General features: G+C 38.1%; 1 non-coding gene across 1 annotated transcript; it reads right to left on the bottom strand.

Annotated features, from left to right (window-relative positions):
* Window positions 1-5,024: 5,024 nt before the first annotated feature.
* On the bottom strand, window positions 5,025-5,098 carry TRNAS-ACU (transfer RNA serine (anticodon ACU)). The gene has a single exon. It is a non-coding gene; the product is annotated as a tRNA-Ser (tRNA).
* Window positions 5,099-15,389: the final 10,291 nt, after the last annotated feature.

Raw genomic sequence — 15,389 nt, 5'->3', positions numbered from 1 at the left:
ACTTTGTAAAAAGTACATACTGACAAAGGCTAATAAGCATACATCTAGAACGTTTCCTAGAAAAACTTTAAAAAGTCAATAATCTGGAGAGTTTTTGTAAAATGTTTCTTCCATCAACCAACGAAGAAACACATTGGTACTTTCCCATGATGACTGAGTGCTTCAGGATCTCTTGCACTTACATGTGCAGCAGAGTACTGCAATGGAAGCATGCTGGGCCCATAACCCAGAGGTAGGCAGATTGAAACTATCCTTTGCTATATGCATTTTTTTTTGTTAATTTAAGTAATCAAAACTGGGATTGATATTTTTGCTCTTTTATTTTTACTTAAAGTACAATAACTTTTACCATTTTAATTTGTTTTAATAGTATATTGACAGTATAGTTTTCTTTAAAAAATCCACTTAATTTTCTTTACCCTATTATTAAAAGGGTAATTGACAAAAACAAACTACATTGTCACCAGAAGAGCAATACAAAATGTACAAGTGATATATTAAAATCATCTTTCCAGCTTGAATTTCAATGATGCATTGGGGCAACGGTTTTGTGAGAAACATCTTCACCCTTAAATAAAGATTTTCTTAATTCCTTACCTGTGTGCTAATTAGATATCACCTTGTTTTCACATTAAACAGACTTCCACGTGGCGTTAATGTTTCCTGGTGTCAACCTGTATTATTTCAGTAGACATTGAAATGAGGATGCATCTTGCTGCCTTTCCAATGAAGCAAGTTTAATTTAGTAATAGGTGAAAAACCATCCTTACAAAGGTGTTAATCAGAGACTTGGCTTTGTGGACACTTTTCAGAGAACAAATTTGTTAGCATAAAAATAAAGCCAGAAAATGAAGAGCTGTTTAATCACTCAATTGGATTTTTTTGCCAGCATATTTCTTTTTCTCTGTAACCCACTGCTAAATTGTGCTTCCTAGCTGTTTTTATAAAATCACTGAATCAAATCTAACTCTGATTACATCAGAGAAGGCCAGGTACCCTACACCATAAGAGGGGGGTTGAAATTTTGACTTGTCTACTTAAAGATCACCAAAATCTGATAACAAGGTCAATTACGTCCCTGGGTGGGATTGAGCCACCAACCTTTTGGTTTATAGCCATACACACTAACTGATTGCGCCACAGAGACACTTTGCAAAAGTACATACTGACAAAGGCTAATAAGCATTCATCTAAAACGTTTCCTAGAAAAACTTTAAAAAGTCAATAATCTGGAGAGTTTTTGTAAGATGTTTCTTCCATCAACCAACGAAGAAACACATTGGTACTTTCCCATGATGAGTGAGTGCTTCAGGATCTATTGCACTTACATGTGCAGCAGAGTACAGCAATGGAAGCATGCTGGGCACATAACCCAGAGGTAGGCAGATTGAAACTATCCTCTGCTATATGCATTTTTTTTTGTTAATTAAAGTAATCCAAAACTGGGATTGATATGTTGGCTCTTTTATTTTTACTTACAGTACAATAACTTTTACCATTTTAATTTGTTTTAATAGTATATTGACAGTATTGTTTTCTTTCAAAAATCCACTTAATTTTCTTTACCCTATTATTAAAATGGTAATTGACAAAAACAAACTACATTGTCACCAGAAGAGCAATACAAAATGTACAAGTGATATATTAAAATCATCTTTCCAGCTTGAATTTCAATGATGCATTGGGGCAACGATTTTGTGAGAAACATTTTCACCCTTAAATAAAGATTTTCTTAATTCCTTACCTGTGTGCTAATTAGATATCACCTTGTTTTCACATTAAACAGACTTCCACATGAGAAAGCAGCAAGGATGCAGTGGCGTTAATGTTTCCTGGTGTCAACCTGTATTATTTCAGTAGACATTGAAATGAGGATGCATCTTGCTGCCTTTCCAATGAAGCAAGTTTAATTTAGTAATAGGTTAAAAACCATCCTTACAAAGGTGTTAATCAGAGACTTGGCTTTGTGGACACTTTTCAGAGAACAAATTTGTTAGCATAAAAATAAAGCCAGAAAATTAAGAGCTGTTTAATCACTCAATTGGATTTTTTTTGCCAGCATATTTCTTTTTCTCTGCAACCCACTGCTAAATTGTGCTTCCTAGCTGTTTTTATAAAAGAAAAGAAAGAGAGGCGCCCGTGACTTACAACCTAGATGAACTTCCTGATGCCGCACAATATGGAAAAATGGGGAAGCTGTCAACCCCCAAAAAATAGCAATAACAAGAAAAAAGAACCAAAACGTGCGCAAAAGGAAGAGCCAATCAAAAATTATTTGGATTAATTATTTTTATTTTCTTATTTTTGTTTTTATTAAATATTATTTAATTGTAGTTAATACCAAATAAATTAATTATAAATATATTCCTTAGAGTGACCACAATAGGATATTGAAAATAATAAATTAATAATAATGTTATTGAAAAGTCTCGATAAAGGCACCTATCCTTAAGCAGCCGTTAGTATGGGCAGCCAATGCCGTAGAATTACAGTTACACTTCCTCTGATGAAACGACCAGTGCCTACGGTCGAGAAACGCGTTAGGTTGAACGGCTTTGGAGTGATCCACGGATATACACCATCTCTCTGCTATTTGGAGACGAACGGATATCACCGACAGCCCTAATCCGCCCTAAACCGCCACAGATATTTCCATCTCCTACATCCCAGCCTAAGGATTACCCAGCTGCGCTGTCGGAGGAGCATCCAGGCAGCGCAGCACAGAACGGCTTGTGGATTGGAAACGGCGGAGGTCCGGTGAACATCCGGCCGGTCGGACGGCTATAGCATTCACTGGCACGGGTGAGATTGCTACGAGTGAGACAGCTACTGCATTCACTGGCACGGGTGAGATTGCTACGAGTGAGACGACTACTGCATTCACTGGCACGGGTGAGATTGCTACGAGTGAGACGGGGTTTTATTTATTTATACATTATCCCGTCATTTTAGCCACCCACACCTATGGCCTCACTAGGCTAGGGGCTATTTGAGCCATTCGGGACTTTGTTTTAGTATTTTATTTATTCATATTAATCATCTTAAATACGGGACTGTAATTCTACGGCATTGGCTGCCCATACTAACGGCTGCTTAAGGATAGGTGCCTTTATCGAGACTTTTCAATAACATTGGTCAAAAGGACGGGACTGGTTTCTATTCATTTGCTCAAACATTTAGCATTCACATCAGCAGCCGTACGAGGTTAAGAGCTAATGAGCCGTACGAGACTTTTGGATACATATATAACGGCTAACCACTACCAGTTTAAATCGTTATTGGAAGAACTCTGAGTTTTTATTTTATATGCAATTTTATGATATCCTACAGGCAATACATCTTCCATGTGTATACTCCATTGATTTTTGATACATTTTGTTTGTGCACAATTTATTAATTATTAATTAAGGCTGGCCTGCCAGTGTTCTTCAGGATTCTATATATTTGTATCCATTATTGGTTTTCTGGAATACTAACCATATATGAGTAATTAACTAGATGGTTATATATTTCATGATTGTGTTATTTTATTCATTTTAATATTATTTTCAATATCCTATTGTGGTCACTCTAAGGAATATATTTATAATTAATTTATTTGGTATTAACTACAATTAAATAATATTTAATAAAAACAAAAATAAGAAAATAAAAATAATTAATCCAAATAATTTTTGATTGGCTCTTCCTTTTGCGCACGTTTTGGTTCTTTTTTCTTGTTTTTATAAAATCACTGAGTCAAATCTAACTACATCAGAGAAGGCCAGGTACCCTACAGCATAACAGGGGGTTTGAAATTTTGACTTGTCTACTTAAAGATCACCAAAATCTGATAACAAGGTCAATTACGTCCCTGGTTGGGATTGAATCACCAACCTTTTGGTTAGTAGCCGGACACACTAACCGATTGCGCCACAGAGACACTTTGCAAAAAGTACATACTGACAAAGTCTAATAAGCATACATCTAGAACGTTTCCTAGAAAAACTTTAAAAAGTCAATAATCTGGAGAGTTTTTGTAAGATGTTTCTTCCATCAACCAATGAAGAAACACATTGGTACTTTCCCATGATGAGTGAGTGCTTCAGGATCTCTTGCACTTACATGTGCAGCAGAGTACTGCAATGGAAGCATGCTGGGCCCATAACCCAGAGGTAGGCAGATTGAAACTATCCTTTGCTATATGCATTTTTTTTGTTAATTTAAGTAATCAAAACTGGGATTGATATTTTTGCTCTTTTATTTTTACTTGAAGTACAATAACTTTTACCATTTTAATTTGTTTGAATAGTATATTGACAGTATAGTTTTCTTTAAAAAATCCACTTAATTTTCTTTACCCTATTATTAAAAGGGTAATTGACAAAAACAAACTACATTGTCACCAGAAGAGCAATACAAAATGTACAAGTGATATATTAAAATCATCTTTCCAGCTTGAATTTCAATGATGCATTGGGGCAACGATTTTGTGAGAAACATCTAACATCTTCACCCTTAAATAAAGGTTTTCTTAATTCCTTACCTGTGTGCTAATTAGATATCACCTTGTTTTCACATTAAACAAACTTCCACATGAGAAAGCAGCAAGGATGCAGTGGCGTTAATGTTTCCTGGTGTCAACCTGTATTATTTCAGTAGAAATTGAAATGAGGATGCATCTTGCTGCCTTTCCAATGAAGCAAGTTTAATTTAGTAATAGGTGAAAAACCATCCCTACAAAGGTGTTAATCAGAGACTTGGCTTTGTGGACACTTTTCAGAGAACAAATTTGTTAGCATAAAAATAAAGCCAGAAAATGAAGAGCTGTTTAATCACTCAATTGGATTTTTTTTGCCAGCATATTTCTTTTTCTCTGCAACCCACTGCTAAATTGTGCTTCCTAGCTGTTTTTATAAAATCACTGAATCAAATCTAACTCTGATTACATCAGAGAAGGCCAGGTACCCTACACCATAACAGGGGGTTTGAAATTTTGACTTGTCTACTTAAAGATCACCAAAATCTGATAACAAGGTCAATTACGTCCCTGGGTGGGATTGAACCACCAACCTTTTGGTTAGTAGCCAGACACACTAACCGATTGCGCCACAGAGACACTTTGTAAAAAGTACATACTGACAAAGGCTAATAAGCATACATCTAGAACGTTTCCTAGAAAAACTTTAAAAAGTCAATAATCTGGAGAGTTTTTGTAAAGGTACAATGCAGCTTTTCCTTGCCGATATCTCTCTTTTGCAAAGAGATAGGCATTGGAAAATTCAGGGCTATAACGTGTAGATGAAGCACTAACAGGAGGCTTTAAAATTTTCATTCTAGTGTCTTTCGTTTGGGAGAAAAATGCAAAGGTACAATACAGCTTTTCCTTGCCGATATCTCTCTTTTGCAAAGAGATAGGCATTGGAAAATTCAGGGCTATAACGTGTAGATGAAGCACTAACAGGAGGCTTTAAAATTTTAATTCTAGTGTCCTTCGTTTGTGAGAAAAATGCAAAGGTTCAATACAGCTTTTCCTTGCCAATATCTCTCTTTTGCAAAGAGATAGGCATTGGAAAATTCAGGGCTATGCCGTGTAGATGATGGCCTAACAGGAGGCTTTAAAATTTTCTTTCTAGTGTCCTTCGTTTGGGAGAAAAATGCAAAGGTACATTGCAGCTTTTCCTTGCCGATATCTCTCTTTTGCAAAGAGATAGGCATTGGAAAATTCAGGGCTATGCCGTGTAGATGATGGCCTAACAGGAGGCTTTAAAATTTTCTTTCTAGTGTCCTTCGTTTGGGAGAAAAATGCAAAGGTACATTGCAGCTTTTCCTTGCCGATATCTCTCTTTTGCAAAGAGATAGGCATTGGAAAATTCAGGGCTATGCCGTGTAGATGATGGCCTAACAGGAGGCTTTAAAATTTTCTTTCTAGTGTCCTTCGTTTGGGAGAAAAATGCAAAGGTACATTGCAGCTTTTCCTTGCCGATATCTCTCTTTTGCAAAGAGATAGGCATTGGAAAATTCAGGGCTATGCCGTGTAAATGATGGCCTAACAGGAGGCTTTAAAATTTTCTTTCTAGTGTCCTTCGTTTGGGAGAAAAATGCAAAGGTACAATACAGCTTTTCCTTGCCGATATCTCTCTTTTGCAAAGAGATAGGCATTGGAAAATTCAGGGCTATAACGTGTAGATGAAGCACTAACAGGAGGCTTTAAAATTTTCATTCTTGTGTCTTTCGTTTGGGAGAAAAATGCAAAGGTACAATGCAGCTTTTCCTTGCCGATATCTCTCTTTTGCAAAGAGATAGGCATTGGAAAATTCAGGGCTATAACGTGTAGATGAAGCACTAACAGGAGGCTTTAAAATTTTCATTCTAGTGTCCTTCGTTTGGGAGAAAAATGCCAAGGTACAATGCAGCTTTTCCTTGCCGATATCTCTCTTTTGCAAAGAGATAGGCATTGGAAAATTCAGGGCTATAACGTGTAGATGAAGCACTAACAGGAGGCTTTAACATTTTCATTCTAGTGTCCTTCGTTTGGGAGAAAAATGCCAAGGTACAATATAGCTTTTCCTTGCCGATATCTCTCTTTTGCAAAGAGATAGGCATTGGAAAATTCAGGGCTATAACGTGTAGATGAAGCACTAACAGGAGGCTTTAAAATTTTAATTCTAGTGTCCTTCGTTTGGGAGAAAAATGCAAAGGTACAATATAGCTTTTCCTTGCCGATATCTCTCTTTTGCAAAGAGATAGGCATTAGAAAATTCAGGGCTATAACGTGTAGATGAAGCACTAACAGGAGGCTTTAAAATTTTCATTCTAGTGTCCTTCGTTTGGGAGAAAAATGCAAAGGTACAATGCAGCTTTTCCTTGCCGATATCTCTCTTTTGCAAAGAGATAGGCATTGGAAAATTCAGGGCTATAACGTGTAGACGAAGCACTAACAGGAGGCTTTAAAATTTTCATTCTAGTGTCCTTCGTTTGGGAGAAAAATGCAAAGGTACAATGCAGCTTTTCCTTGCCCATATCTCTCTTTTGCAAAGAGATAGGCATTGGAAAATTCAGGGCTATAACGTGTAAATGAAGCACTAACAGGAGGCTTTAAAATTTTCATTCTAGTGTCTTTCGTTTGGGAGAAAAATGCAAAGGTACAATACAGCTTTTCCTTGCCGATATCTCTCTTTTGCAAAGAGATAGGCATTGGAAAATTCAGGGCTATAACGTGTAGATGAAGCACTAACAGGAGGCTTTAAAATTTTCATTCTAGTGTCCTTCGTTTGGGAGAAAAATGCAAAGGTTCAATACAGCTTTTCCTTGCCGATATCTGTCTTTTGCAAAGAGATAGGCATTGGAAAATTCAGGGCTATAACGTGTAGACGAAGCACTAACAGGAGGCTTTAAATTTTTCATTCTAGTGTCCTTCGTTTGGGAGAAAAATGCAAAGGTACAATGCAGCTTTTCCTTGCCGATATCTCTCTTTTGCAAAGAGATAGGCATTGGAAAATTCAGGGCTATAACGTGTAGACGAAGCACTAACAGGAGGCTTTAAAATTTTCATTCTAGTGTCCTTCGTTTGGGAGAAAAATGCAAAGGTACAATGCAGCTTTTCCTTGCCGATATCTCTCTTTTGCAAAGTGATAGGCATTGGAAAATTCAGGGCTATAACGTGTAGATGAAGCACTAACAGGAGGCTTTCAAATTTTCATTCTAGTGTCCTTCGTTTGGGAGAAAAATGCAAAGGTACAATGCAGCTTTTCCTTGCCGATATCTCTCTTTTGCAAAGAGATAGGCATTGGAAAATTCAGGGCTATAACGTGTAGACGAAGCACTAACAGGAGGCTTTAAAATTTTCATTCTAGTGTCCTTCGTTTGGGAGAAAAATGCAAAGGTACAATGCAGCTTTTCCTTGCCGATATCTCTCTTTTGCAAAGAGATAGGCATTGGAAAATTCAGGGCTATAACGTGTAGATGAAGCACTAACAGGAGGCTTTAAAATTTTCATTCTAGTGTCATTCGTTTGGGAGAAAAATGCAAAGGTACAATACAGCTTTTCCTTGCCGATATCTCTCTTTTGCAAAGAGATAGGCATTGGAAAATTCAGGGCTATACCGTGTAGATGAAGCACTAACAGGAGGCTTTAAAATTTTCATTCTAGTGTCCTTCGTTTGGGAGAAAAATGCACATGTACAATGCAGCTTTTCCTTGCCGATATCTCTCTTTTGCAAAGAGATAGGCATTGGAAAATTCAGGGCTATAACGTGTAGATGAAGCACTAACAGGAGGCTTTAAAATTTTCATTCTAGTGTCCTTCGTTTGGGAGAAAAATGCCAAGGTACAATGCAGCTTTTCCTTGCCGATATCTCTCTTTTGCAAAGAGATAGGCATTGGAAAATTCAGGGCTATAACGTGTAGATGAAGCACTAACAGGAGGCTTTAACATTTTCATTCTAGTGTCCTTCGTTTGGGAGAAAAATGCCAAGGTACAATATAGCTTTTCCTTGCCGATATCTCTCTTTTGCAAAGAGATAGGCATTGGAAAATTCAGGGCTATAACGTGTAGATGAAGCACTAACAGGAGGCTTTAAAATTTTAATTCTAGTGTCCTTCGTTTGGGAGAAAAATGCAAAGGTACAATATAGCTTTTCCTTGCCGATATCTCTCTTTTGCAAAGAGATAGGCATTAGAAAATTCAGGGCTATAACGTGTAGATGAAGCACTAACAGGAGGCTTTAAAATTTTCATTCTAGTGTCTTTCGTTTGGGAGAAAAATGCAAAGGTACAATGCAGCTTTTCCTTGCCGATATCTCTCTTTTGCAAAGAGATAGGCATTGGAAAATTCAGGGCTATAACGTGTAGATGAAGCACTAACAGGAGGCTTTAAAATTTTCATTTTAGTGTCTTTCGTTTGGGAGCGCATTGGAAAATTCAGGGCTATGCCGTGTAGATGATGGCCTAACAGGAGGCTTTAAAATTTTCTTTCTAGTGTCCTTCGTTTGGGAGAAAAATGCAAAGGTACAAGACAGCTTTTCCTTGCCAATATCTCTCTTTTGCAAAGAGCTGCGCATTGGAAAATTCAGGGCTATGCCGTGTAGATGATGGCATAACAGGAGGCTTTAAAATTTTCTTTCTAGTGTCCTTCGTTTGGGAGAAAAATGCAAAGGTACAAGACAGCTTTTCCTTGCCAATATCTCTCTTTTGCAAAGAGCTGCGCATTGGAAAATTCAGGGCTATGCCGTGTAGATGATGGCCTAACAGGAGGCTTTAAAATTTTCTTTCTAGTGTCCTTCGTTTGGGAGAAAAATGCACATGTACAATGCAGCTTTTCCTTGCCGATATCTCTCTTTTGCAAAGAGATAGGCATTGGAAAATTCAGGGCTATAACGTGTAGATGAAGCACTAACAGGAGGCTTTAACATTTTCATTCTAGTGTCCTTCGTTTGGGAGAAAAATGCAAAGGTACAATGCAGCTTTTCCTTGCCGATATCTCTCTTTTGCAAAGAGATAGGCATTGGAAAATTCAGGGCTATAACGTGTAGACGAAGCACTAACAGGAGGCTTTAAAATTTTCATTCTAGTGTCCTTCGTTTGGGAGAAAAATGCAAAGGTACAATGCAGCTTTTCCTTGCCGATATCTCTCTTTTGCAAAGTGATAGGCATTGGAAAATTCAGGGCTATAACGTGTAGATGAAGCACTAACAGGAGGCTTTCAAATTTTCATTCTAGTGTCCTTCGTTTGGGAGAAAAATGCAAAGGTACAATGCAGCTTTTCCTTGCCGATATCTCTCTTTTGCAAAGAGATAGGCATTGGAAAATTCAGGGCTATAACGTGTAGACGAAGCACTAACAGGAGGCTTTAAAATTTTCATTCTAGTGTCCTTCGTTTGGGAGAAAAATGCAAAGGTACAATGCAGCTTTTCCTTGCCGATATCTCTCTTTTGCAAAGAGATAGGCATTGGAAAATTCAGGGCTATAACGTGTAGATGAAGCACTAACAGGAGGCTTTAAAATTTTCATTCTAGTGTCATTCGTTTGGGAGAAAAATGCAAAGGTACAATACAGCTTTTCCTTGCCGATATCTCTCTTTTGCAAAGAGATAGGCATTGGAAAATTCAGGGCTATACCGTGTAGATGAAGCACTAACAGGAGGCTTTAAAATTTTCATTCTAGTGTCCTTCGTTTGGGAGAAAAATGCACATGTACAATGCAGCTTTTCCTTGCCGATATCTCTCTTTTGCAAAGAGATAGGCATTGGAAAATTCAGGGCTATAACGTGTAGATGAAGCACTAACAGGAGGCTTTAAAATTTTCATTCTAGTGTCCTTCGTTTGGGAGAAAAATGCCAAGGTACAATGCAGCTTTTCCTTGCCGATATCTCTCTTTTGCAAAGAGATAGGCATTGGAAAATTCAGGGCTATAACGTGTAGATGAAGCACTAACAGGAGGCTTTAACATTTTCATTCTAGTGTCCTTCGTTTGGGAGAAAAATGCCAAGGTACAATATAGCTTTTCCTTGCCGATATCTCTCTTTTGCAAAGAGATAGGCATTGGAAAATTCAGGGCTATAACGTGTAGATGAAGCACTAACAGGAGGCTTTAAAATTTTAATTCTAGTGTCCTTCGTTTGGGAGAAAAATGCAAAGGTACAATATAGCTTTTCCTTGCCGATATCTCTCTTTTGCAAAGAGATAGGCATTAGAAAATTCAGGGCTATAACGTGTAGATGAAGCACTAACAGGAGGCTTTAAAATTTTCATTCTAGTGTCTTTCGTTTGGGAGAAAAATGCAAAGGTACAATGCAGCTTTTCCTTGCCGATATCTCTCTTTTGCAAAGAGATAGGCATTGGAAAATTCAGGGCTATAACGTGTAGATCAGGCCTGGCCAACCTGTGGCTCTCCAGATGTAGTGAAACTACACATCCCAGCATGCCCTGACACAGTTTTAGCATTCCCTAATAGCAAAACTGTGGCAAGGCATGATGGGACTTGTAGTTTCACAACAGCTGGAGAGCCACAGGTTGGCCAGGCCTGGTGTAGATGAAGCACTAACAGGAGGCTTTAAAATTTTCATTTTAGTGTCTTTCGTTTGGGAGCGCATTGGAAAATTCAGGGCTATGCCGTGTAGATGATGGCCTAACAGGAGGCTTTAAAATTTTCTTTCTAGTGTCCTTCGTTTGGGAGAAAAATGCAAAGGTACAAGACAGCTTTTCCTTGCCAATATCTCTCTTTTGCAAAGAGCTGCGCATTGGAAAATTCAGGGCTATGCCGTGTAGATGATGGCATAACAGGAGGCTTTAAAATTTTCTTTCTAGTGTCCTTCGTTTGGGAGAAAAATGCAAAGGTACAAGACAGCTTTTCCTTGCCAATATCTCTCTTTTGCAAAGAGCTGCGCATTGGAAAATTCAGGGCTATGCCGTGTAGATGATGGCCTAACAGGAGGCTTTAAAATTTTCTTTCTAGTGTCCTTCGTTTGGGAGAAAAATGCACATGTACAATGCAGCTTTTCCTTGCCGATATCTCTCTTTTGCAAAGAGATAGGCATTGGAAAATTCAGGGCTATAACGTGTAGATGAAGCACTAACAGGAGGCTTTAAAATTTTCATTCTAGTGTCCTTCGTTTGGGAGAAAAATGCAAAGGTACAATGCAGCTTTTCCTTGCCGATATCTCTCTTTTGCAAAGAGATAGGCATTGGAAAATTCAGGGCTATAACGTGTAGATGAAGCACTAACAGGAGGCTTTAACATTTTCATTCTAGTGTCCTTCGTTTGGGAGAAAAATGCAAAGGTACAATGCAGCATTTCCTTGCCGATATCTCTCTTTTGCAAAGAGATAGGCATTGGAAAATTCAGGGCTATAACGTGTAGATGAAGCACTAACAGGAGGCTTTAAAATTTTCATTCTAGTGTCCTTCGTTTGGGAGAAAAATGCAAAGGTACAATGCAGCTTTTCCTTGCCGATATCTCTCTTTTGCAAAGAGATAGGCATTGGAAAATTCAGGGCTATAACGTGTAGATGAAGCACTAACAGGAGGCTTTAAAATTTTCATTCTAGTGTCTTTCGTTTGGGAGAAAAATGCAAAGGTACAATGCAGCTTTTCCTTGCCGATATCTCTCTTTTGCAAAGAGATAGGCATTGGAAAATTCAGGGCTATAACGTGTAGATGAAGCACTAACAGGAGGCTTTAAAATTTTCATTCTAGTGTCTTTCGTTTGGGAGAAAAATGCAAAGGTACAATACAGCTTTTCCTTGCCAATATCTCTCTTTTGCAAAGAGATAGGCATTGGAAAATTCAGGGCTATAACGTGTAGATGAAGCACTAACAGGAGGCTTTAAAATTTTCATTCTTGTGTCTTTCGTTTGGGAGAAAAATGCAAAGGTACAAAACAGCTTTTCCTTGCCGATATCTCTCTTTTGCAAAGAGATAGGCATTGGAAAATTCAGGGCTATAACGTGTAGATGAAGCACTAACAGGAGGCTTTAAAATTTTCATTCTAGTGTCCTTCGTTTGGGAGAAAAATGCAAAGGTTCAATACAGCTTTTCCTTGCCGATATCTCTCTTTTGCAAAGAGATAGGCATTGGAAAATTCAGGGCTATAACGTGTAGACGAAGCACTAACAGGAGGCTTTAAATTTTTCATTCTAGTGTCCTTCGTTTGGGAGAAAAATGCAAAGGTACAATGCAGCTTTTCCTTGCCGATATCTCTCTTTTGCAAAGAGATAGGCATTGGAAAATTCAGGGCTATAACGTGTAGACGAAGCACTAACAGGAGGCTTTAAAATTTTCATTCTAGTGTCCTTCGTTTGGGAGAAAAATGCAAAGGTACAATGCAGCTTTTCCTTGCCGATATCTCTCTTTTGCAAAGTGATAGGCATTGGAAAATTCAGGGCTATAACGTGTAGATGAAGCACTAACAGGAGGCTTTCAAATTTTCATTCTAGTGTCCTTCGTTTGGGAGAAAAATGCAAAGGTACAATGCAGCTTTTCCTTGCCGATATCTCTCTTTTGCAAAGAGATAGGCATTGGAAAATTCAGGGCTATAACGTGTAGACGAAGCACTAACAGGAGGCTTTAAAATTTTCATTCTAGTGTCCTTCGTTTGGGAGAAAAATGCAAAGGTACAATGCAGCTTTTCCTTGCCGATATCTCTCTTTTGCAAAGAGATAGGCATTGGAAAATTCAGGGCTATAACGTGTAGATGAAGCACTAACAGGAGGCTTTAAAATTTTCATTCTAGTGTCATTCGTTTGGGAGAAAAATGCAAAGGTACAATACAGCTTTTCCTTGCCGATATCTCTCTTTTGCAAAGAGATAGGCATTGGAAAATTCAGGGCTATACCGTGTAGATGAAGCACTAACAGGAGGCTTTAAAATTTTCATTCTAGTGTCCTTCGTTTGGGAGAAAAATGCACATGTACAATGCAGCTTTTCCTTGCCGATATCTCTCTTTTGCAAAGAGATAGGCATTGGAAAATTCAGGGCTATAACGTGTAGATGAAGCACTAACAGGAGGCTTTAAAATTTTCATTCTAGTGTCCTTCGTTTGGGAGAAAAATGCCAAGGTACAATGCAGCTTTTCCTTGCCGATATCTCTCTTTTGCAAAGAGATAGGCATTGGAAAATTCAGGGCTATAACGTGTAGATGAAGCACTAACAGGAGGCTTTAACATTTTCATTCTAGTGTCCTTCGTTTGGGAGAAAAATGCCAAGGTACAATATAGCTTTTCCTTGCCGATATCTCTCTTTTGCAAAGAGATAGGCATTGGAAAATTCAGGGCTATAACGTGTAGATGAAGCACTAACAGGAGGCTTTAAAATTTTAATTCTAGTGTCCTTCGTTTGGGAGAAAAATGCAAAGGTACAATATAGCTTTTCCTTGCCGATATCTCTCTTTTGCAAAGAGATAGGCATTAGAAAATTCAGGGCTATAACGTGTAGACGAAGCACTAACAGGAGGCTTTAAAATTTTCATTCTAGTGTCCTTCGTTTGGGAGAAAAATGCAAAGGTACAATGCAGCTTTTCCTTGCCGATATCTCTCTTTTGCAAAGTGATAGGCATTGGAAAATTCAGGGCTATAACGTGTAGATGAAGCACTAACAGGAGGCTTTCAAATTTTCATTCTAGTGTCCTTCGTTTGGGAGAAAAATGCAAAGGTACAATGCAGCTTTTCCTTGCCGATATCTCTCTTTTGCAAAGAGATAGGCATTGGAAAATTCAGGGCTATAACGTGTAGACGAAGCACTAACAGGAGGCTTTAAAATTTTCATTCTAGTGTCCTTCGTTTGGGAGAAAAATGCAAAGGTACAATGCAGCTTTTCCTTGCCGATATCTCTCTTTTGCAAAGAGATAGGCATTGGAAAATTCAGGGCTATAACGTGTAGATGAAGCACTAACAGGAGGCTTTAAAATTTTCATTCTAGTGTCATTCGTTTGGGAGAAAAATGCAAAGGTACAATACAGCTTTTCCTTGCCGATATCTCTCTTTTGCAAAGAGATAGGCATTGGAAAATTCAGGGCTATACCGTGTAGATGAAGCACTAACAGGAGGCTTTAAAATTTTCATTCTAGTGTCCTTCGTTTGGGAGAAAAATGCACATGTACAATGCAGCTTTTCCTTGCCGATATCTCTCTTTTGCAAAGAGATAGGCATTGGAAAATTCAGGGCTATAACGTGTAGATGAAGCACTAACAGGAGGCTTTAAAATTTTCATTCTAGTGTCCTTCGTTTGGGAGAAAAATGCCAAGGTACAATGCAGCTTTTCCTTGCCGATATCTCTCTTTTGCAAAGAGATAGGCATTGGAAAATTCAGGGCTATAACGTGTAGATGAAGCACTAACAGGAGGCTTTAACATTTTCATTCTAGTGTCCTTCGTTTGGGAGAAAAATGCCAAGGTACAATATAGCTTTTCCTTGCCGATATCTCTCTTTTGCAAAGAGATAGGCATTGGAAAATTCAGGGCTATAACGTGTAGATGAAGCACTAACAGGAGGCTTTAAAATTTTAATTCTAGTGTCCTTCGTTTGGGAGAAAAATGCAAAGGTACAATATAGCTTTTCCTTGCCGATATCTCTCTTTTGCAAAGAGATAGGCATTAGAAAATTCAGGGCTATAACGTGTAGATGAAGCACTAACAGGAGGCTTTAAAATTTTCATTCTAGTGTCTTTCGTTTGGGAGAAAAATGCAAAGGTACAATGCAACTTTTCCTTGCCGATATCTCTCTTTTGCAAAGAGATAGGCATTGGAAAATTCAGGGCTATAACGTGTAGATGAAGCACTAACAGGAGGCTTTAAAATTTTCATTTTAGTGTCTTTCGTTTGGGAGCGCATTGGAAAATTCAGGGCTATGCCGTGTAGATGATGGCCTAACAGGAGGCTTTAAAATTTTCTTTCTAGTGTCCTTCGTTTGGGAGAAA

This window comes from Pseudophryne corroboree, unplaced genomic scaffold (assembly GCF_028390025.1).
Source record: "Pseudophryne corroboree isolate aPseCor3 unplaced genomic scaffold, aPseCor3.hap2 scaffold_660, whole genome shotgun sequence".
Taxonomy (NCBI): Eukaryota; Metazoa; Chordata; class Amphibia; order Anura; family Myobatrachidae; genus Pseudophryne; species Pseudophryne corroboree.
This window is presented reverse-complemented; position numbering and strand designations above follow the sequence as displayed.